Here is a 21,796-nt window from a genome sequence, read left to right as displayed (position 1 = left end):
GAATTCAGTGGTGCAAATACACACATGCACACACTTGGCGACACACGCTCTGCTTTGCGGTGAGATTTGTGTTCTGTGTCCAGTGGTGCAAATATACACACACACGCACTTGGCTACACACGCAGTACGGCGCGGTTGGCTTGGCAGAAGCGCATACACACATTAACGCAGTAGACTTTACTTTCAGTCCAGTGAGGTTGGTGCTCGTGTGGTGTTTCAGCGCTTGGCGGATAAACCCCGTAAAAAATGGAATTTTGTTTAATTTGAGGTAAGTAAAAGTGATTAAAATTATCAACCTACATCCCCCCTTCTTATTAATATCATTTTTCTTCCATTTAATGTGTGTTTCACGGCGAACGGAGACAACAAAAACCTGTGGCTGTGTCGTAGTGTTGGAGCAGTGGCCCGTACAGTGCAGCGAGAAAAACCAGGAGCAACAGCGATGAGGAGCAGAAAGTGCTGTGCTGAATTTGTTTTTTTTCACTGTGCGAGTTTAAAAAGTGTTTTTTTTTTTAAATTATGTGCGTTGATTTAGAATTAAGTGCAGTGATAATTGTGCAAGTGTTGTGTTTTTTTGTATTATATGTTGGTTCGTTTTTCAATAAATCGAATTACGATAGTATAATGGTGTGCACTGTATCATTTCGGAAAGAAATCCTGGCAAAAAAGGGGGAGGGGGCTATTTTAACGAAGGGTCGTGCCGAACCCCGTTCGGGTTTTGCTTCGGCTTCGGGTTTGCTTCGGCTTCGGGACCCGACGGATCACTTGAATAATTTCGCCAACTCAAGTTCTTTTTCAAGCGCGTATTCAAGCGATCTCTGAGTGCTGGTGCCCGGTGGGTTCGTTCCAAATGTTGAGCCACGAGTATGGTTGTTTGTCACTCACATCGCACCGCACGTTACTGAAGAAGATATGACAACTTTTATTACCAATCGCCTTGAAAATAAAAATTGTATGGTAAAAAAAATACTCCCTCGTGATCGTGATCCTGCAACGCTTCGATTCATCTCCTTCAAGGTCAGTCTCCCAAATGCACTTAAGAATAAAGCACTTTCACCTGCAACTTGGCCCCGCGGTTTCGTATACGCCGAATTTGAGTTCCGTAATAAAAAAATCAACGATTTTTTTACACCACATACCCTGTACAACTCACCAGTATGACTATGAGATCACAGATCGTCCCGAACACTCTCACACCCGAAGAGAACAACCCGAACACCGAACATCATACAGTTTCGCTCTCCGACACTCTCCCAACGATCACACACTCACAGTCTCCCCTGAGTGAACTTTCGATTTATTATCAAAATGTGCGTGGGCTACGCACTAAAACAGCTGATTTATATGCAGCAAGTTATGAATCAGAATATGACGTTATAGTTTTAACTGAAACATGGCTCGACGATGCTATTTCCTCGACGATGCTTTTTGACGACAACCGCTTTACAGTTTACCGTACCGATCGTTCCACTACTAATAGTACAAAGACAAGAGGAGGGGGAGTTCTTATTGCAGTTAAAAAAAATATTGCCTCTAGCCCTTGCACTCCTCTCTCAAACATAACTGAGAGTCTGTGGATTCAATTGAGAACCCCTACGAATTCTCTTATAGTTGGTGCTATCTACCTTGCACCGGATCGTTGCAACGACACCCACACAATAAATGCTTTATGCTCCACGCTTCGGTGTGTGCGGGATAAATATACTGATGATACAATGATCCTTATGGGGGATTTCAATCAGTCTCAGCTCGTATGGAACACATCCAATGAAACTGTTGCAGTTTTAAATACATCGGAATCCCGGATTAATCCTTCCTGTTCAGTTCTCCTCGATGAATTTAACTATGCAGGACTGTCCCAACTAAACTGCTACATGAATCCCCATGGTTCTATACTGGACCTTATTTTGGCTGATGATGGGATTCCTTACCACTTATTAAAGTTGGAGCTCGTTCTTGACCCTTGGATTCAACCAGACTCCTACCACCCGGCGATTGCTCTCCGCATATTTTCTGAATCAAACCACACTACAACACCACAACATACTTCAAATATTCAGAGTCGGAACTTCCGAAAGACGAATTTTATAGGTCTCTCATCGGCCCTTACCAACGTTGACTGGAGCCATATCACCAGAGACCCGGATCTCAATCAAAACATTTTGTTGTTTACAAATAAAATCACAAGCTTTTACGATCAGTTTGTCCCTCGTTATCGGACCCCAACCAAGCCACCCTGGTCTAACTCACGGTTAAAAGACTTGAGAAAACAGAAAAAAAGACTCCATAAAATGTTCCGTCAACATAAGAACGAGGTCAATAGAAGAATATTTATTAAAGCTGCCCGTCTGTACCAGACACTTAATCGCCGAGCCTACGCCAACTACGTAAGAAAAATAGAAAACCGATTTAAAAGGGATCCAAGAACGTTTTTTAGTTTTGCTCGACAGAAACGAGATAGTAACAGACTTCCATCAATGATGCTTCTGAACGGAAGATCGTACACCGGTAATGTTGAAATCAGTCAAGCATTTGCTGATTACTTTTCATCAACATACGTGAGTAACTCGCCACCAGTCACTAATGCTGTTACGTCCAACCATATACCTGATGCTGCCGACATTCATCTTCCTGTTCTGTCTGAAGCTGACATTGCCTCGGCTATCAACGAGTTGAAGCTTTCATTCGCTACTGGGCCTGACGCTATACCCAGTGCTATTTTCAAACGCTGCAGAGATGCTTTAACTCCTGTCTTGACCACATTGTTCAACAAGTCTTTGCAGCAGAAACGCTTCCCTCAAGCATGTAAATCTTCATTCATGTTCCCGGTTTACAAAAATGGAAATAGAAATGACATATGTAATTACCGTGGTATTTATATGTTATGTGCAGTCAGCAAAATTTTTGAGATCACCATTTCGAAACACCTATCTAGTGGTTTTAAAAATATAATCTCCAATGATCAGCACGGCTTTCTACCCAACCGCTCAATTGAAACAAACCTTCTCTCTTTATTGAGCACTTGCTATCCTGCAATGGACAATGGTAAACAGGTAGACGTAATCTACACCGACTTCAGTGCTGCCTTTGACTCCGTAAATCACTCAATGCTAATTTCAAAACTATCAAGCTACGGAGTAAATGGGGCGCTAGTTCATTGGCTCTCCTGTTATTTAAGTGATAGGCATATAACAGTGAATATTTCCTCCTCTATATCTGCACCATTCACCAACACGTCCGGGGTTCCACAAGGCAGTATTCTCGGACCTATTCTTTTTAACATTTTCATAAACGATGTTATTTATGTTATACCAGATTGCGAAAAATTGTTTTATGCAGATGATATGAAAATGTTTCTACCGATATCAGATCAAACCGATTGTTTTACCCTTCAAAACTGCTTAACTCGATTTAACTCATGGTGTAATTCAAATTGTATGCGTCTTAACATATCTAAATGCTCTGTTATATCCTACACTAGAAAAAGAACCCCCATTGTTTACGATTATAAAATTGATGATAGATCAGTGCCGCGTAAAAATGTGATTCGCGATTTAGGCGTCCATTTAGATAGCAGACTAACGTTACAGAACCACTATGAAGCAATACTTTCAAAAGCCTTCCGTTTGTTAGGATTCATTTTGCGTGTTGCGAAAGACTTCAAAGATCCATTCAGTATAAAAGCTCTGTATTGTGCAATTGTCCGTCCTACCTTAGAATTCGCTAGTATTATTTGGACTCCGACACAGCAATATTTAATAGATAGGCTAGAATCGGTTCAACGTAAGCTCACTCGTTCATTGTTTTACCGTCTCCCGTGGTCTCGTAATTCTGTTTGTCCCTCTTACCGTACAAGGTGCCTGTTATTTGGACTAGAACCACTGCAACATAGAAGAAAGACGGCACAGTGCTTATTTATACACAAACTTGTTACCGGATCTTTAGACGCCCCGTCAATTCTGAGTAAATTGAACTTTCAGGCCCCCAGTAGAATGTTAAGAACCAGGACATTATTCAACATAGAATTCAGATCGACTAATTTTGGATCTAACGATCCTTTATTAAAAATGATAAGTGCCTATAACTCGCTAGGAAACAATGTCGACTTGAACTCAAACTTAAACAATTTACGGACCTTTTTACATAGCTTAATATGACGCTTCCACAGTTTATGTTGTTTTTTTTTTATTTTTATTTGGTTGATTGACAGTTAAACTTGTTATGTTTTTTGATGCGTTTTTGTTAGCACTGTTCTTTAGCATTAACTATAGAAATAAGTATGTTATGTAAGCTTATGCCAGCTGGATAACTTTCGGAATAAATAATAATAATAATAATAATAATAATAATAATAAACGCACCAACTGGCTATTGGCAAATAATGCCTTCATTATTTTTTTTCAATTGAATTTATACTCTAAAAATGCTGACCGTCGTCGGTCAGCATTTTCTTCTTAGCCTATGTTTTCCATTAAATCGTTAAATTCCATTTAATCGTTAAGCGCGTTTAATCGCTGGCGCATTGCATAACGTAGCTATTCAGCAAGTATTGCTACCTAGCAACACTTTGTTTTTAAGGCTAAATTATCGTAAGCGACAGACGGAAAGGAGGAAAAGGAGGGAAAGGAATGAGGAGGGAAAGGATGGAAAGGCGAGAAAGGAGGGAAAGGATGGAAATCAGGGAATGTAGGGAACGGAGGGAAAGGAGGGAAAGGTTGAAAAGGAGGGAAAGGAGGGAAAGGAGGGAAAGAAGGGAAAGGATGGAAAGGAGGGAAATGTGGGAAAGAAGGAAAAGGTGGGAAAGTAGGGAAAGGAGGGAAAGGAGGGAAAAGAGGGAAAGGAGGGAAAGGAGGGAAAGGAGGGAAAGGAGGGAAAGGAGGGAAAGGAGGGAAAGGAGGGAAAGGAGGGAAAGGAGGGAAAGGAGGGAAAGGAGGGAAAGGAGGGAAAGGAGAGAAAGGAGGGAAATGAGGGAAAGGAGGGAAAGGAGGGAACGGTTGGAAAGGAGTGATAGGTTGGAAAGGAGGGAAAGGAGGAAATGAGGGAAAGGAGGAAAGGAGGGAAAGGTGGGAAAGAAAGGAAAGGAGGGAAAGGAGGGAATGGAGGGAAAGGATGGAAATGTGGGAAAGGAGGGAAAGGAGGGAAAAGAGGGAAAGGATGGAAAAGAGGGAAAGGAGGGAAAAAAGGGAAAGGAGGGAAAGGAGGGAAAGCACAATAATAAACGCACCAACTGGCTCTTGGCAAATAATGCCTTCATTATTTTTTTTCAATTGAATTTATACTCTAAAAATGCTGACCGTCGTCGATCAGCATTTCCTTCTTAGCCTTTGTTTTCCATTAAATCGTTAAATTCCACTGAATCGTTAAGCGCGTTTAATCGCTGGCGCGTTGCATAACGTAGCTATTCAGCAAGTATTGCTACGCTTGTTATTAAGGCTAAATTATCGTAAGCGACAGACGGAAAGGAGGAAAAGGAGGGAAAGGAGGGAAAGGAGGGCATTGGACTACTTGCCGATCCGTTGGTTGATGCATCCTCTCTGGAGCCACCATTTGCCGCGCACACGAGAGTGTCTTTCGGAGCAGCAGCCCAAGACAGGCACAGTACACGCCGACTTAAGCACAATAATAAACGCACCAACTGGCTATTGGCAAATAATGCCTTCATTATTTTTTTCAGTTGAATTTATACTCTAAAAATGCTGACCGTCGTCGATCAGCATTTTCTTCTTAGCCTATGTTTTCCATTAAATCGTTAACTTCCATTTAATCGTTAAGCGCGTTTAATCGCTGGCGCGTTGCATAACGTAGCTATTCAACAAGTATTGCTACCTAGCAACGCTTTGTTTTTAAGGCTAAATTATCGTAAGCGACAGACGGAAAGAAGGAAAAGGAGGGAAACGAATGAGGAGGGAAAGGATGGAAAGGCGAGAAAGGAGGGAAAGGAAGGAAATGAGGGAATGGAGGGAACGAAGGGAAAGGAGGGAAAGGAGGGAAAGGAGGGAAAGGAGGGAAAGAAGGGAAAGGAGGAAAAGAAGGGAAAGGAGGGAAAGGAGGGAAAGGATGGAAAGGAGGGAAAGGAGGGAAGGAGAGAAAGAAGGGAAAGGAGGGCATTGGACTACTTGCCGATCCGTTGGTTGATGCATCCTCTCTGGAGCCACCATTGGTCGCGCACACGAAACTGTCTTTCGGAGCAGCAGCCCAAGACAGGCACAGTACACGCCGACTTAAGCACAATAATAAACGCACCAACTGGCTATTGGCAAATGATGCCTTCATTAATTTTTTCAATTGAATTTATACTCTAAAAATGCTGACCGTCGTCGATCAGCATTTTCTTCTTAGCCTATGTTTTCCATAAAATCGTTAAAAAAGCGCGCATCGCTGGCGCGTTGCATAACGTAGCTATTCAGCAAGTATTGCTACCTAGCAACGCTTTGTTTTTAAGGCTAAATTATCGTAAGCGACAGACGGAAAGAAGGAAAAGGAGGGAAAGGATGGAAAGGAGGGAAAGGAGGAAAAGGAGGGAAAACAGGGAAAGGAGGGAACGGTTGGAATGGAGGGAAAGGAGGGAAAGAAGGGAAAGGATGGAAAGGAGGGAAAGGAGGGAAAGGAGGGAAAGGAGGGACAGGAGGGAAAGGAGAGAAAGGATGAAAAGGAGGGAAAGGAGGGAAAGGAGGGAAAGGAGGGAACGGTTGGAAAGGAGGGATAGGTTGGAAAGGAGGGAAAGAAGGGAAAGGAGGGAAATGAGGGAAAGGAGGGAAAGGAGGGAAAGGAGGGAAAGGAGGGAAAGGAGGGAAAGGAGGGAAAGGAGGGAAATGAGGGAAAGGAGGGAAAGGAGGGAAAGAAGGGAAATGAGGGAAAGGAGGGAAAGGAGGGAAAAAAGGGAAAGGAGGGAAAAGAGGGAAAGGAGGGAAAAAGGGAAAGGAGGGAAAGGAGGGAAAGCACAATAATAAACGCACCAACTGGCTCTTGGCAAATAATGCCTTCATTATTTTTTTTTCAATTGAATTTATACTCTAAAAATGCTGACCGTCGTCGATCAGCATTTCCTTCTTAGCCTATGTTTTCCATTAAATCGTTAAATTCCATTGAATCGTTAAGCGCGTTTAATCGTTGGCTCATGAGCCACCATTTGTCGCGCACACGAGAGTGTCTTTCGGAGCAGCAGCCCAAGACAGGCAAAGTACACGCCGACTTAAGCACAATAATAAACGCACCAACTGGCTATTGGCAAATAATGCCTTCATTATTTTTTTTCAATTGAATTTATACTCTAAAAATGCTGACCGTCGTCCGTCAGCATTTTCTTCTTAGCCTATGTTTTCCATTAAATCGTAAAATCCATTTAATCGTTATTGTCGTCGATCAGCATTTCCTTCTTAGCCTATGTTTTCCATTAAATCGTTACATTCCATTGAATCGTTAAGCGCGTTTAATCGTCGGCTCTGGAGCCACCATTTGTCGCGCACACGAGAGTGTCTTTCGGAGCAGCAGCCCAAGACAGGCACAGTACACGCCGACTTAAGCACAATAATAAACGCACCAACTGGCTATTGGCAAATAATGCCTTCATTATTTTTTTTCAATTGAATTTATACTCTAAAAATGCTGACCGTCGTCGGTCAGCATTTTCTTCTTAGCCTATGTTTTCCATTAAATCGTTAAATTCCATTGAATCGTTAAGCGCGTTTAATCGCTGGCTCATTGCATAACGTAGCTATTCAGCAAGTATTGCTACCTAGCAACACTTTGTTTTTAAGGCTAAATTATCGTAAGCGACAGACGGAAAGGATGAAAAGGAGGGAAAGGAATGAGGAGGGAAAGGATGGAAAGGCGAGAAAGGAGGGAAAGGATGGAAATCAGGGAATATAGGGAACGGAGGGAAAGGAGGGAAAGGTTAAAACGAGGGAAAGGAGGGAAAAGAGGTAAAGGAGGGAAAGGAGGGAAAGGAGGGAAAGGAGGGAAAGGAGGGAAAGGAGGGAAAGGAGGGAAAGGAGGGAAAGGAGGGAAAGGAGGGAAAGGAGGGAAAGGTGGGAAAGGTGGGAAAGGAGGGAAAGGAGGAAAAGAAGGGAAAGGAGGGAAAGGTTGGAAAGGAGGGAAAGGAGGAAAAGGAGGGAAGGAGAGAAAGAAGGGAAAGGAGGGCATTGGACTACTTGCCGATCCGTTGGTTGATGCATTCTCTCTGGAGCCACCATTGGTCGCGCACACGAAAGTGTCTTTCGGAGCAGCAGCCCAAGACAGGCACAGTACACGCCGACTTAAGCACAATAATAAACGCACCAACTGGCTCTTTGCAAATGATGCCTTCAATAATTTTTTCAATTGAATTTATACTCTAAAAATGCTGACCGTCGTCGATCAGCATTTTCTTCTTAGCCTATGTTTTCCATAAAATCGTTAAAAAAGCGCGCATCGCTGGCGCGTTGCATAACGTAGCTATTCAGCAAGTATTGCTACCTAGCAACGCTTTGTTTTTAAGGCTAAATTATCGTAAGCGACAGACGGAAAGAAGGAAAAGGAGGGAAAGGATGGAAAGGAGGGAAAGGAGGAAAAGGAGGGAAAAGAGGGAAAGGAGGGAATGGTTGGAAAGGAGGGAAAGGAGGGAAAGAAGGGAAAGAAGGGAAAGGATGGAAAGGCGGGAAATGAGGGAAAGAAGGAAAAGGAGGGAAAGGAGGGAAAGGAGGGAAAGGAGGGAAAGGAGGGAAAGGAGGGAAAGGAGAGAAAGGAGGGAAAGAAGGGAAAGGAGGGATAGGTTGGAAAGGAGGGAACGGTTGGAAAGGAGGGATAGGTTGGAAAGGAGGGAAAGGAGGGAAAGGAGGGAAATGAGGGAAAGGAGGAAAGGAGGGAAAGGAAGGAAATGAGGGAAAGGAGGAAATTAGGGAAAGGAGGGAAAGGAGGGATAGGAGGGAAAGGAGGGAAAGGAGGGAAAGGAGGGAAAGGAGGGAAAAGAGGGAAAGGATGGAAAAGAGGGAAAGGAGGAAAAAAAGGGAAAGGAGGGAAAGGAGGGAAAGCACAATAATAAACGCACCAACTGGCTCTTGGCAAATAATGCCTTCATTATTTTTTTTCAATTGAATTTATACTCTAAAAATGCTGACCGTCGTCGATCAGCATTTCCTTCTTAGCCTTTGTTTTCCATTAAATCGTTAAATTCCACTGAATCGTTAAGCGCGTTTAATCGCTGGCGCGTTGCATAACGTAGCTATTCAGCAAGTATTGCTACGCTTGTTATTAAGGCTAAATTATCGTAAGCGACAGACGGAAAGGAGGAAAAGGAGGGAAAGGAGGGAAAGGAGGGCATTGGACTACTTGCCGATCCGTTGGTTGATGCATCCTCTCTGGAGCCACCATTTGCCGCGCACACGAGAGTGTCTTTCGGAGCAGCAGCCCAAGACAGGCACAGTACACGCCGACTTAAGCACAATAATAAACGCACCAACTGGCTATTGGCAAATAATGCCTTTATTATTTTTTTTCAATTGAATTTATACTCTAAAAATGCTGACCGTCGTCGATCAGCATTTTCTTCTTAGCCTATGTTTTCCATTAAATCGTTAACTTCCATTTAATCGTTAAGCGCGTTTTATCGCTGGCGCGTTGCATAACGTAGCTATTCAGCAAGTATTGCTACCTAGCAACACTTTGTTTTTAAGGCTAAATTATCGTAAGCGACAGACGGAAAGAAGGAAAAGGAGGGAAAGGAATGAGGAGGGAAAGGATGGAAAGGCGAGAAAGGAGGGAAAGGATGGAAATCAGGGAATGTAGGGAACGGAGGGAAAGGAGGGAAAGGTTGAAAAGGAGGGAAAGGAGGGAAAGGAGGGAAAGGAGGGAAAGGAGGGAAAGGAGGGAAAGGAGGGAAAGGAGGGAAGGAGCGAAAGAAGGGAAAGGAGGGCTTTTGACTACTTGCCGATCCGTTGGTTGATGCATCCTCTCTGGAGCCACCATTTGTCGCGCACACGAAAGTGTCTTTCGGAGCAGCAACCCAAGACAGGCACAGTACACGCCGACTTAAGCACAATAATAAACGCACCAACTGGTTTCAATTGAATTTATACTCTAAAAATGCTGACCGTCGTCCATCAGCATTTTCTTCTTAGCCTATGTTTTCCATAAAATCGTTAAAAAAGCACGCATCGCTGGCGCGTTGCATAACGTAGCTATTCAGCAAGTATTGACCAGCAACGCTTCGTTTTTAAAGCTTAATTATCGTCAGCGACAGAGGGAAAGATAAAAAGGAGGGAAAAGAATGAAAGGAGGGAAAGGTGGGAAAAGAGTGAAAAGAGGGAAAGGAGGGAAAGGAGGAAAGGAGGGAAAGGAGGGAAAAGAGGGAAAGGATGGAAAGGAGGGATAGGAGGGAAAGGAGGGAAAGGAGGGAAAGGAGGGGAAGGAGGGAAAGGAGGGAAAGGAGACAATAGAGGGAAAGGAGGGAAAGGAGGGAAAGGAGGGAAAGGAGGGAAAGGAGGGAAAGGAGGGAAAGGAGGGAAAGGAGGGAAAGGAGGGAAAGAAGGAAAATGAGGGAAAGGAGGGAAAGGAGGGAAAGGAGGGAAAGGAGGGAAATAAAGGAAATGGTGTAAAGGAGGGAAAGGAGGGAAAGGTGGGAAAGGAGGGAAAGGAGGGAAAGGAGGGAAAGTATTTCGAAACGCACAATCAAATGTATTTCGAACCACCAATTGGGACGAAAAAGTTACTGCAGGTATATTTCCATACCGTTTCAAACTGTTTCGTCGCTTCTCAGCCCAAGTAAGCACGGAGGAGCTGAGCCGGAATCGATACGAGCACATACCAACTGGTTGAATTTGAAGACAGATGTTTTAACCAACAGATCCACAATACACACCTTCAAACATTGTTTCCGGGATTAGGCATCTCCGAGCTACCAAACAGCTACCGAACACTCAATTCATTCCAGAAGTACCAATTAAGGGGAGAGATGTTGGATCATTCAGTTACCGCAGGACTCCACACAGCATAACACGGAGCGCAACATAACAACTGACAGCTGCCAAACGCGTAAGAAAACGCTTGAGAAAGGAGGTAAAGCGTTTCATTAACTGTCGGTAATCGCAGTAGGTTGGTAGCTTTCCAATAAGAAATGAGCGGCCTACTACGGATATTCATAACATGGTACCGGCAATACAGCGTTTTCTGAAGCGTTAAGCAGCTGTCAGTTGTTATGTTGCGCTCCGTGTTATGCTGTGTGGAGTCCTGCGGTTATAAGGGGGGAGATAGCACACATTGCAATCATAACATTTTCATGTAATAATTATTAATTGATCATAGTTCACGTTGTTACATTCTGAACTATAAAAAGTAGGGAATGCAAATAACACGTTCAGTTTGAATAAACCTATCGATTGAAACTCATCGTAGTTTGGCAATCCAGTACACAACAGATACTATGATGCCTTTTGCCGCAACCGTACTACGCTACATTGTGCTGATAGGCGACAGTTTTTGGTGTTATGGTTGCTGTACTTGCAGCAATTGGTGTAAATTCTATGCCGAATAAAAAGAGTTAATTTTATATTGGGTATCTTACCGTTCAATTGCCTGCAACGAGTGGTTTCGTGAGGAAATCCACAAATTATACATATTGTTTCCTTTTCTGGCCCTTTGTGACAATGCTGTATATTTTGATGTTTCGACCTTTCTTGCTTGGATACTCCTTCGTTCGTGGCCGCATAATGGCTAGTTCTTCAGAGGGTTTCAGCCATTCTGCTAGGTCTTGTAGCGTAAGATTCTTGTTATCTTGTTTCGTACTTATCGTGTGTTTCAACTAGGCATGGGCAAAACGATTCTTTTCACCGAACGCGAACGAACTAGTTCGCTCACCAAAAAGAACCGTACGTGAACGACGATTCTTTCGTTCTTTTTTTCATGGGGTGTTTATTTACAAAGAACGCTCGTTATCTTTTTCATTTACCCGCCATAGACGCATACTGTAGCCAAAGAAGTACTCATTCTGCGGTTGACACCAATAATTTAAAAACATTAAAGACTCGGCCCATCTGCTGTCTGGCTAGCTATCGAAAAACCGACCAAAAACTAGCATGTATAAAACTAATACGAGCATAGACGTCTCCAGCATACATTGTACCCTATGCCTTATACACACTCAAGGATTCTATAAAAAAAACTACTTAAATATGGATCAACATGATGAGCGCAATTCCAGTTCAGTTCATTCGCGAATAATGAATAATCCGTTTGAACGGGATCGATCTATTGAATTGTATATGTATAATTTCCACACCAACAGAGCACAGATCGAACACAAATGAGCCAGTTCGAACGCGTTCGATGAATTCAGTTGTGTAGGTACGATTTACACACCAACAGAACACAGATCGAGCACCAGTTCGAACGCGTTCGATGAATTCAGTCGTATAGATACGATTTAAAAACCAACAGCACACCAAGGATAATGTATTTAGAAGGTTGATTTTTATCGCTTTTGCTGGGCGACATTGTGGGGGACATCTGTCACTCTCTGCATACAAATTTCATTACCCCGCACCAGCCCTCCCCGATTTTTATACCGTAGCCCCCGGAAGAGAAATGTCAAGTCGAGAAATGTCATTTTGCTCTGAACAACCTTGTCACCTTGTCATTTATAACACCTTGCAGCACACGTATCGAACACTGCCTGACAAATTCGACGGCGTTCGAGGAATTGAGTTGTATGGGTACGATTTCAACACCAACAGGGTACATTTTGATCTCTGACGACCCGTTCGCACGGTGCGAGAAAGAGCGAGAAAGCAATATGATTTTGCACGTTTCATTACCACATTTATGTGTGTCGTCGAACAATGAACGGAACGTTCGAACGCGTTCGGTGTAGTCAGTTTCTTCCAAAAGTCCTGGTCGTTTTTTGTTAAGAATCTCGTTCGTTCGTGCACTTTACCGAACTGTTCGAACGGTTCGATTCTCGTTCAACCTTTCGTTCCGAAGTTCGGTTGAAAACCTTGATGTTAAATCGTTTAGCAGCCTTTGGTCATTCAAAAATCCTTCTTGCTTCAACAACACCATGTTGTCAATGAGATTGCGCAAAGCGTTGGAAATTCTAGCAGTAAAGACTTGTAAATGCTTTAAGGGTTCCCGACCATTTTGTCGAGCCTGGTTATTACGAGCGCAACGGTTTTCTGGGTTAAGCATTGATCCGCTAACTGCACGAAGTGCTTAACCTTTCAGATGCTTTTGCAGCCTATTTATGTTTTCTAAATTAATTTCATTACTTGCCGATCCGTTGGTTAAAGCATCCTCTCTGGAGCCACTAATCGCTTAATCGCTGGCGCGTTGCATAACGTAGCTATTCAGCAAGTATTGCTACCTAGCAACGCTTTGTTTTTAAGGCTAAATTATCGTAAGCGACAGACGGAAAGAAGGAAAAGGAGGGAAAGGAATGAGGAGGGAAAGGATGGAAAGGCGAGAAAGGAGGGAAAGGAAGGAAATGAGGGACTACTTGCCGATCCGTTGGTTGATGCATCCTCTCTGGAGCCACCATTTGTCGCGCACACGAAAGTGTCTTTCGGAGCTGCAGCCCAAGACAGGCACAGTACACGCCGACTTAAGCACAATAATAAACGCACCAACTGGCTCTTGGCAAATGATGCCTTCATTAATTTTTTCAATTGAATTTATACTCTAAAAATGCTGACCGTCGTCGAGCAGCATTTTCTTCTTAGCCTATGTTTTCCATAAAATCGTTAAAAAAGCGCGCATCGCTGGCGCGTTGCATAACGTAGCTATTCAGCAAGTATTGCTACCTAGCAACGCTTTGTTTTTAAGGCTAAATTATCGTAAGCGACAAACGGAAAGAAGGTAAAGGAGGGAAAGGATGGAAAGGAGGGAAAGGAAGAAAAGGAGGGAAAAGAGGGAAAGGAGGGAACGGTTGGAAAGGAGGGAAAGGAGGGAAAGAAGGGAAAGGATGGAAAGGAGGGAAATGAGGGAAAGGAGGAAAAGGAGGGAAAGGGGGGAAAGGAGGGAAAGGAGGGAAAGGTGGGAAAGGAGGGAAAGGAGGGAAAGGAGGGAAAGGAGGGAAAGGAGGGAAAGGAGGGAAAGGAGGGAAAGGAGGGAAAGGAGGGAATGGAGGGAAAGGAGGGAAAGGAGGGAAAGGAGAGAAAGGATGGAAAGGAGGGAAAGGAGGGAAAGGAGGGAACGGTTGGAATGGAGGGAAAGGAGGGAAAGGAGAGAAAGGATGGAAAGGAGGGAAAGGAGGGAAAGGAGGGAACGGAGGGAAATGAGGGAAAGGAGGGAAAGGAGGGAAAGGAGGGAAAGGAGGGAAAGAAGGGAAAGGAGGGAAAGGAGGGAACGAAGGGAAAGGAGGGAAAGGAGGGAAAGGAGGGAAAGGAGGGAAAGGAGGGAAAGGAGGGAAAGGAGGGAAAGGAGGGAAAGGAGGGAAAGGAGGGAAAGGAGGGAAAGGAGGGAAAGGAGGGAAAGGAGGGAAAGGAGGGAAGGAGAGAAAGAAGGGAAAGGAGGGCATTTGACTACTTGCCGATCCGTTGGTTGATGCATCCTCTCTGGAGCCACCATTTGTCGCGCACACGAAAGTGTCTTTCGGAGCAGCAACCCAAGACAGGCACAGTACACGCCGACTTAAGCACAATAATAAACGCACCAACTGGTTTCAATTGAATTTATACTCAAAAAATGCTGACCGTCGTCCATCAGCATTTTCTTCTTAGCCTATGTTTTCCATAAAATCGTTAAAAAAGCGCGCATCGCTGGCGCGTTGCATAACGTAGCTATTCAGCAAGTATTGCTACTTAGCAACGCTTTGTTTTTAAGGCTAAATTATCGTAAGCGACAGACGGAAAGAAGAAAAAGGAGAGAAAGGATGGAAAGGAGGGAAAGGAGGAAAAGGAGGGAAAAGAGGGAAAGGTGGGAAAAGAGGGAAAGGAGGGAAAGGAGGGAAAGAAGGGAAAGGATGGAAAGGAGGGAAATGGGGGAAAGGAGGAAAAGGAGGGAAAGGAGGGAAAGGAGGGAAAGTAGGGAAAGGAGGGAAAGGAGGGAAAGGAGGGAAAGGAGGGAAAGGAGGGAAAGGAGGGAAAGAAGGGAAAGGAGGGAAAGGAGAGAAAGGAGGGAAAGGAGGGAAAGGAGGGAAAGGAGGGAAAGGAGGGAAAGGAGGGAAAGGAGGGAAAGGAGGGAAAGGAGGGAACGGTTGGAAAGGAGGGATAGGTTGGAAAGGAGGGAGAGGAGGGAAAGGAGGGAAATGAAGGAAAGGAGGGAAAGGAGGGAAAAGAGGGAAAGGAGGGAAAGGAGGGAAAGGAGGGAAAGGAGGGAAAGAAGGGAAAGAAGGGAAAGGAGGGAATTGAGGGAAGGGAGGGAAAGGAGGGAAAGGAGGGAAAGGAGGGAAAGGAGGGAAAAGAGGGAAAGGATGGTAAAAAGGGAAAGAAGGGAAAGGAGGGAAAGGAGGGAAAGCACAATAATAAACGCACCAACTGGCTCTTGGCAAATAATGCCTTCATTATTTTTTTTCAATTGAATTTATACTCTAAAAATGCTGACCGTCGTCGATCAGCATTTCCTTCTTAGCCTATGTTTTCCATTAAATCGTTAAATTCCATTGAATCGTTAAGCGCGTTTAATCGCTGGCGCGTTGCATAACGTAGCTATTCAGCAAGTATTAGCCGGCATCGCGAATAAATGAACTCTTTTTAACAGTCGTTTAAAGTTCATTTTGGTTTAACCGAGTTTATTTGTTGTTCATTCCTGTTAAAATAAACGACCGTCAAAACAGTTAACGACTGCTCGATATCGCATATAGGCAAACACGGGGAAAAAATTCGAGCAGTATAATTAAACGACTGTTAATTTGTATCGCATACGCTCTTGACAGTCGTTTGTTTAACGACGGCATAGGACCAGTCGTTAAAATTAACAAATGAACTCAATGCGTTCGCGATGCCATATTCTAGCAATTTTTAACGACTCTGGTTAATTTTTAACGACTGTTAATTTTAAACCAATTCTTTCGCGATACCAGCTATTGCTACGCTTGTTTTTAAGGCTAAATTATCGTAAGCGACAGACGGAAAGGAGGAAAAGGAGGGAAAGGAGGGAAAGAAGGGCATTTGACTACTTGCCGATCCGTTGGTTGATGCATCCTCTCTGGAGCCACCATTTGTCGCGCACACGAAAGTGTCTTTCGGAGTAGCAGCCCAAGACAGGCACAGTACACGCCGACTTAAGCACAATAATAAACGCACCAACTGGCTATTGGCAAATAATGCCTTCATTATTTTTTTTCAATTGAATTTATACTCTAAAAATGCTGACCGTCGTCCATCAGCATTTTCTTCTTAGCCTATGTTTTCCATAAAATCGTTAAAAAAGCGCGCATCGCTGGCGCGTTGCATAACGTAACTATTCAGCAAGTATTGACCAGCAACGCTTTGTTTTTAAAGCTTAATTATCGTCAGCGACAGAGGGAAAGATAAAAAGGAGGGAAAAGAATGAAAGGAGGGAAAGGTGGGAAAAGAGTGAAAAGAGGGAAAGGAGGGAAAGGAGGAAAGGAGGGAAAGGAGGGAAAAGAGGGAAAGGATGGAAAGGAGGGATAGGAGGGAAAGGAGGGAAAGGAGGGAAAGGAGGGGAAGGAGGGAAAGGAGGGAAAGGAGACAATAGAGGGAAAGGAGGGAAAGGAGGGAAAGGAGGGAAAGGAGGGAAAGGAGGGAAAGGAGGGAAAGGAGGGAAAGGAGGGAAAGGAGGGAAAGGATGGAAAGAAGGAAAAAGAGGGAAAGGAAGGAAAGGAGGGAAAGGAGGGAAAGGAGGGAAATAAAGGAAATGGTGTAAAGGAGGGAAAGGAGGGAAAGGTGGGAAAGGAGGGAAAGGAGGGAAAGGAGGGAAAGTATTTCGAAACGCACAATCAAATGTATTTCGAACCACCAATTGGGACGAAAAAGTTACTGCAGGTATATTTCCATACCGTTTCAAACTGTTTCGTCGCTTCTCAGCCCAAGTAAGCACGGAGGAGCTGAGCCGGAATCGATACGAGCACACACCAACTGGTTGAATTTGAAGACAGATGTTTTAACCAACAGATCCACAATAAACACCTTCAAACATTGTTTCCGGGATTAGGCATCTCCGAGTTACCAAACAGCTACCGAACACTCAATTCATTCCAGAAGTACCAATTAAGGGGAGAGATGTTGGATCATTCAGTTACCGCAGGACTCCACACAGCATAACACGGAGCGCAACATAACAACTGACAGCTGCCAAACGCGTAAGAAAACGCTTGAGAAAGGAGGTAAAGCGTTTCATTAACTGTCGGTAATCGCAGTAGGTTGGTAGCTTTCCAATAAGAAATGAGCGGCCTACTACGGATATTCATAACATGGTACCGGCAATACAGCGTTTTCTGAAGCGTTAAGCAGCTGTCAGTTGTTATGTTGCGCTCCGTGTTATGCTGTGTGGAGTCCTGCGGTTATAAGGGGGGAGATGTTGGATCATAGCACACATTGCAATCATAACATTTTCATGTAATAATTATTAATTGATCATAGTTCACGTTGTTACATTCTGAACTATAAAAAGTAGGGAATGCAAATAACACGTTCAGTTTGAATAAACCTATCGATTGAAACTCATCGTAGTTTGGCAATCCAGTACACAACAGATACTATGATGCCTTTTGCCGCAACCGTACTACGCTACATTGTGCTGATAGGCGACAGTTTTTGGTGTTATGGTTGCTGTACTTGCAGCAATTGGTGTAAATTCTATGCCGAATAAAAAGAGTTAATTTTATATTGGGTGTCTTACCGTTCAATTGCCTGCAACGAGTGGTTTCGTGAGGAAATCCACAAATTATACATATTGTTTCCTTTTCTGGCCCTTTGTGACGATGCTGTATATTTTGATGTTTCGACCTTTCTTGCTTGGATACTCCTTCGTTCGTGGCCGCATAATGGCTAGTTCTTCAGAGGGTTTCAGCCATTCTGCTAGGTCTTGTAGCGTAAGATTCTTGTTATCTTGTTTCGTACTTATCGTGTGTTTCAACTAGGCATGGGCAAAACGATTCTTTTCACCGAACGCGAACGAACTAGTTCGCTCACCAAAAAGAACCGTACGTGAACGACGATTCTTTCGTTCTTTTTTTCATGGGGTGTTTATTTACAAAGAACGCTCGTTATCTTTTTCATTTACCCGCCATAGACGCATACTGTAGCCAAAGAAGTACTCATTCTGCGGTTGACACCAATTATTTAAAAACATTAAAGACTCGGCCCATCTGCTGTCTGGCTAGCTATCGAAAAACCGACCAAAAACTAGCATGTATAAAACTAATACGAGCATAGACGTCTCCAGCATACATTGTACCCTATGCCTTATACACACTCAAGGATTCTATAAAAAAAACTACTTAAATATGGATCAACATGATGAGCGCAATTCCAGTTCAGTTCATTCGCGAATAATGAATAATCCGTTTGAACGGGATCGATCTATTGAATTGTATATGTATAATTTCCACACCAACAGAGCACAGATCGAACACAAATGAGCCAGTTCGAACGCGTTCGATGAATTCAGTTGTGTAGGTACGATTTACACACCAACAGAACACAGATCGAGCACCAGTTCGAACGCGTTCGATGAATTCAGTCGTATAGATACGATTTAAAAACCAACAGCACACCAAGGATAATGTATTTAGAAGGTTGATTTTTATCGCTTTTGCTGGGCGACATTGTGGGGGACATCTGTCACTCTCTGCATACAAATTTCATTACCCCGCACCAGCCCTCCCCGATTTTTATACCGTAGCCCCCGGAAGAGAAATGTCAAGTCGAGAAATGTCATTTTGCTCTGAACAACTTCACCTTGTCATTTATAACACCTTGCAGCACACGTATCGAACACTGCCTGACAAATTCGACGGCGTTCGAGGAATTGAGTTGTATGGGTACGATTTCAACACCAACAGGGTACATTTTGATCTCTGACGACCCGTTCGCACGGCGCGAGAAAGAGCGAGAAAGCAATATGATTTTGCACGTTTTATTACCACATTTATGTGTATCGTCGAACAATGAACGGAACGTTCGAACGCTTTCGGTGTAGTCAGTTTCTTCCAAAAGTCCTGGTCGTTTTTTGTTAAGAATCTCGTTCGTTCGTGCACTTTACCGAACTGTTCGAACGGTTCGATTCTCGTTCAACCTTTCGTTCCGAAGTTCGGTTGAAAACCTTGATGTTAAATCGTTTAGCAGCCTTTGGTCATTCAAAAATCCTTCTTGCTTCAACAACACCATGTTGTCAATGAGATTGCGCAAAGCGTTGGAAAATTCTAAAAATGCTGAAGGATTATCTGTCGTTATATGTTTTATCACTAGTAATTCTAGCAGTAAAGACTTGTAAATGCTTTCAGGGTTCCCGACCATTTTGTCGAGCCTGGTTATTACGAGCGCAACGGTTTTCTGGGTTAAGCATTGATCCGCTAACTGCACGAAGTGCTTAACCTTTCAGATGCTTTTGCAGCCTATTTATGTTTTCTAAATTAATTTCACTACTTGCCGATCCGTTGGTTAATGCATCCTCTCTGGAGCCACTAATCGCTTAATCGCTGGCGCGTTGCATAACGTAGCTATTCAGCAAGTATTGCTACCCAGCAACGCTTTGTTTTTAAGGCTCAATTATCGTAAGCGACAGACGGAAAGAAGGAAAAGGAGGGAAAGGAATGAGGAGGGAAAGGATGGAAAGGCGAGAAAGGAGGGAAAGTAAGAAAATGAGGGAATGGAGGGAACGAAGGGAAAGGAGGGAAAGGAGGGAAAGGAGGGAAAGGAGGGAAAGGAGGGAAAGGAGGGAAAGGAGGGAAAGGAGGAAAAGGAGGGAAAGGAGGGAAAGGAGGAAAAGAAGGGAAAGGAGGGAAAGGTTGGAAAGGAGGGAAAGGAGGAAAAGGAGGGAAGGAGAGAAAGAAGGGAAAGGAGGGCATTGGACTACTTGCCGATCCGTTGGTTGATGCATCCTCTCTGGAGCCACCATTGGTCGCGCACACGAAACTGTCTTTCGGAGCAGCAGCCCAAGACAGGCACAGTACACGCCGACTTAAGCACAATAATAAACGCACCAACTGGCTCTTGGCAAATGATGCCTTCATTAATTTTTTCAATTGAATTTATACTCTAAAAATGCTGACCGTCGTCGATCAGCATTTTCTTCTTAGCCTTTGTTTTCCATAAAATCGTTAAAAAAGCGCGCATCGCGCGCGTTGCATAACGTAGCTATTCAGCAAGTATTGCTACCTAGCAACGCTTTGTTTTTAAGGCTAAATTATCGTAAGCGACAGACAGAAAGAAGGAAAAGGAGGGAAAGTAATGAGGAGGGAAAGGATGGAAAGGCGAGAAAGGAGGGAAAGGAAGGAAATGAGGGAATGGAGGGAACGAAGGGAAAGGAGGGAAAGGAGGGAAAGGAGGGAAAGGAGGGAAAGGAGGGAAAGGAGGGAAAGGAGGGAAAGGAGGGAAAGGAGGGAAAGGAGGAAAAGTAGGGAAAGGAGGGAAAGGAGGGAAAGGAGGGAAAGGATGGAAAGGAGGGAAAAGAGGGAAGGAGAGAAAGAAGAGAAAGGAGGGCATTGGACTACTTGCCGATCCGTTGGTTGATGCATCCTCTCTGGAGCCACCATTGGTCGCGCACACGAAACTGTCTTTCGGAGCTGCAGCCCAAGACAGGCACAGTACACGCCGACTTAAGCACAATAATAAACGCACCAACTGGCTCTTGGCAAATGATGCCTTCATTAATTTTTTCAATTGAATTTATACTCTAAAAATGCTGACCGTCGTCGATCAGCATTTTCTTCTTAGCCTATGTTTTCCATTAAATCGTTAAATTCCATTTAATCGTTAAGCGCGTTTAATCGCTGGCGCGTTGCATAACGCAAGTATTGCTACCTAGCAACACTTTGTTTTTAAGGCTAAATTATCGTAAGCGACATACGCAAAGGAGGGAAAGGAGGGAAAGGATGGAAAGGCGAGAAAGGAGGGAAAGGAAGAAAATGAGGGAATGGAGGGAACGGAGGGAAAGGAGGGAAAGGAGGGAAAGGAGGGAAAGGAGGGAAAGGAGGGAAAGGAGGGAAAGGATGGAAAGGAGGAAAAGAAGGGAAAGGAGGGAAAGGTTGGAAAGGAGGGAAAGGAGGGAAAGGAGGGAAGGAGAGAAAGAAGGGAAAGGAGGGCATTTGACTACTTGCCGATCCGTTGGTTGATGCATCCTCTCTGGAGCCACCATTTGTCGCGCACACGAAAGTGTCTTTCGGAGCTGCAGCCCAAGACAGGCACAGTACACGCCGACTTAAGCACAATAATAAACGCACCAACTGGTTTCAATTGAATTTATACTCTAAAAATGCTGACCGTCGTCCATCAGCATTTTCTTCTTAGCCTATGTTTTCCATAAAATCGTTAAAAAAGCGCGCATCGCTGGCGCGTTGCATAACTTAGCTATTCAGCAAGTACTGACCAGCAACGCTTCGTTTTTAAAGCTTAATTATCGTCAGCGACACAGGGAAAGATAAAAAGGAGGGAAAGGAGGAAAGCAAGGAAAGGAGGGAAAAGAGGGAAAGGATGGAAAGGAGGGATAGGAGGGAAAGGAGGGAAAGGAGGGAAAGGAGGGGAAGGAGGGAAAGGAGGGAAAGGAGGGAAAGGAGGGAAAGGAGGAAAAAGATGGAAAGGAGGGAAAGGAGGGAAAGGAGGGAAAGGAGGGAAATGAGGGAAAGGAGGGAACGGAAGGAAATGAGGGAACGAAGGGAAAGGAGGGAACGGTTGGAAAGGAGGGAAAGGATGGAAAGGAGGGAAAGGAG

Source organism: Anopheles gambiae, chromosome 2, assembly GCF_943734735.2.
Source record: "Anopheles gambiae chromosome 2, idAnoGambNW_F1_1, whole genome shotgun sequence".
NCBI classification, from domain to species: Eukaryota; Metazoa; Arthropoda; class Insecta; order Diptera; family Culicidae; genus Anopheles; species Anopheles gambiae.
The sequence above is the reverse complement of the archived record's forward strand: the minus strand, read 5'-3'. Positions refer to the sequence as shown.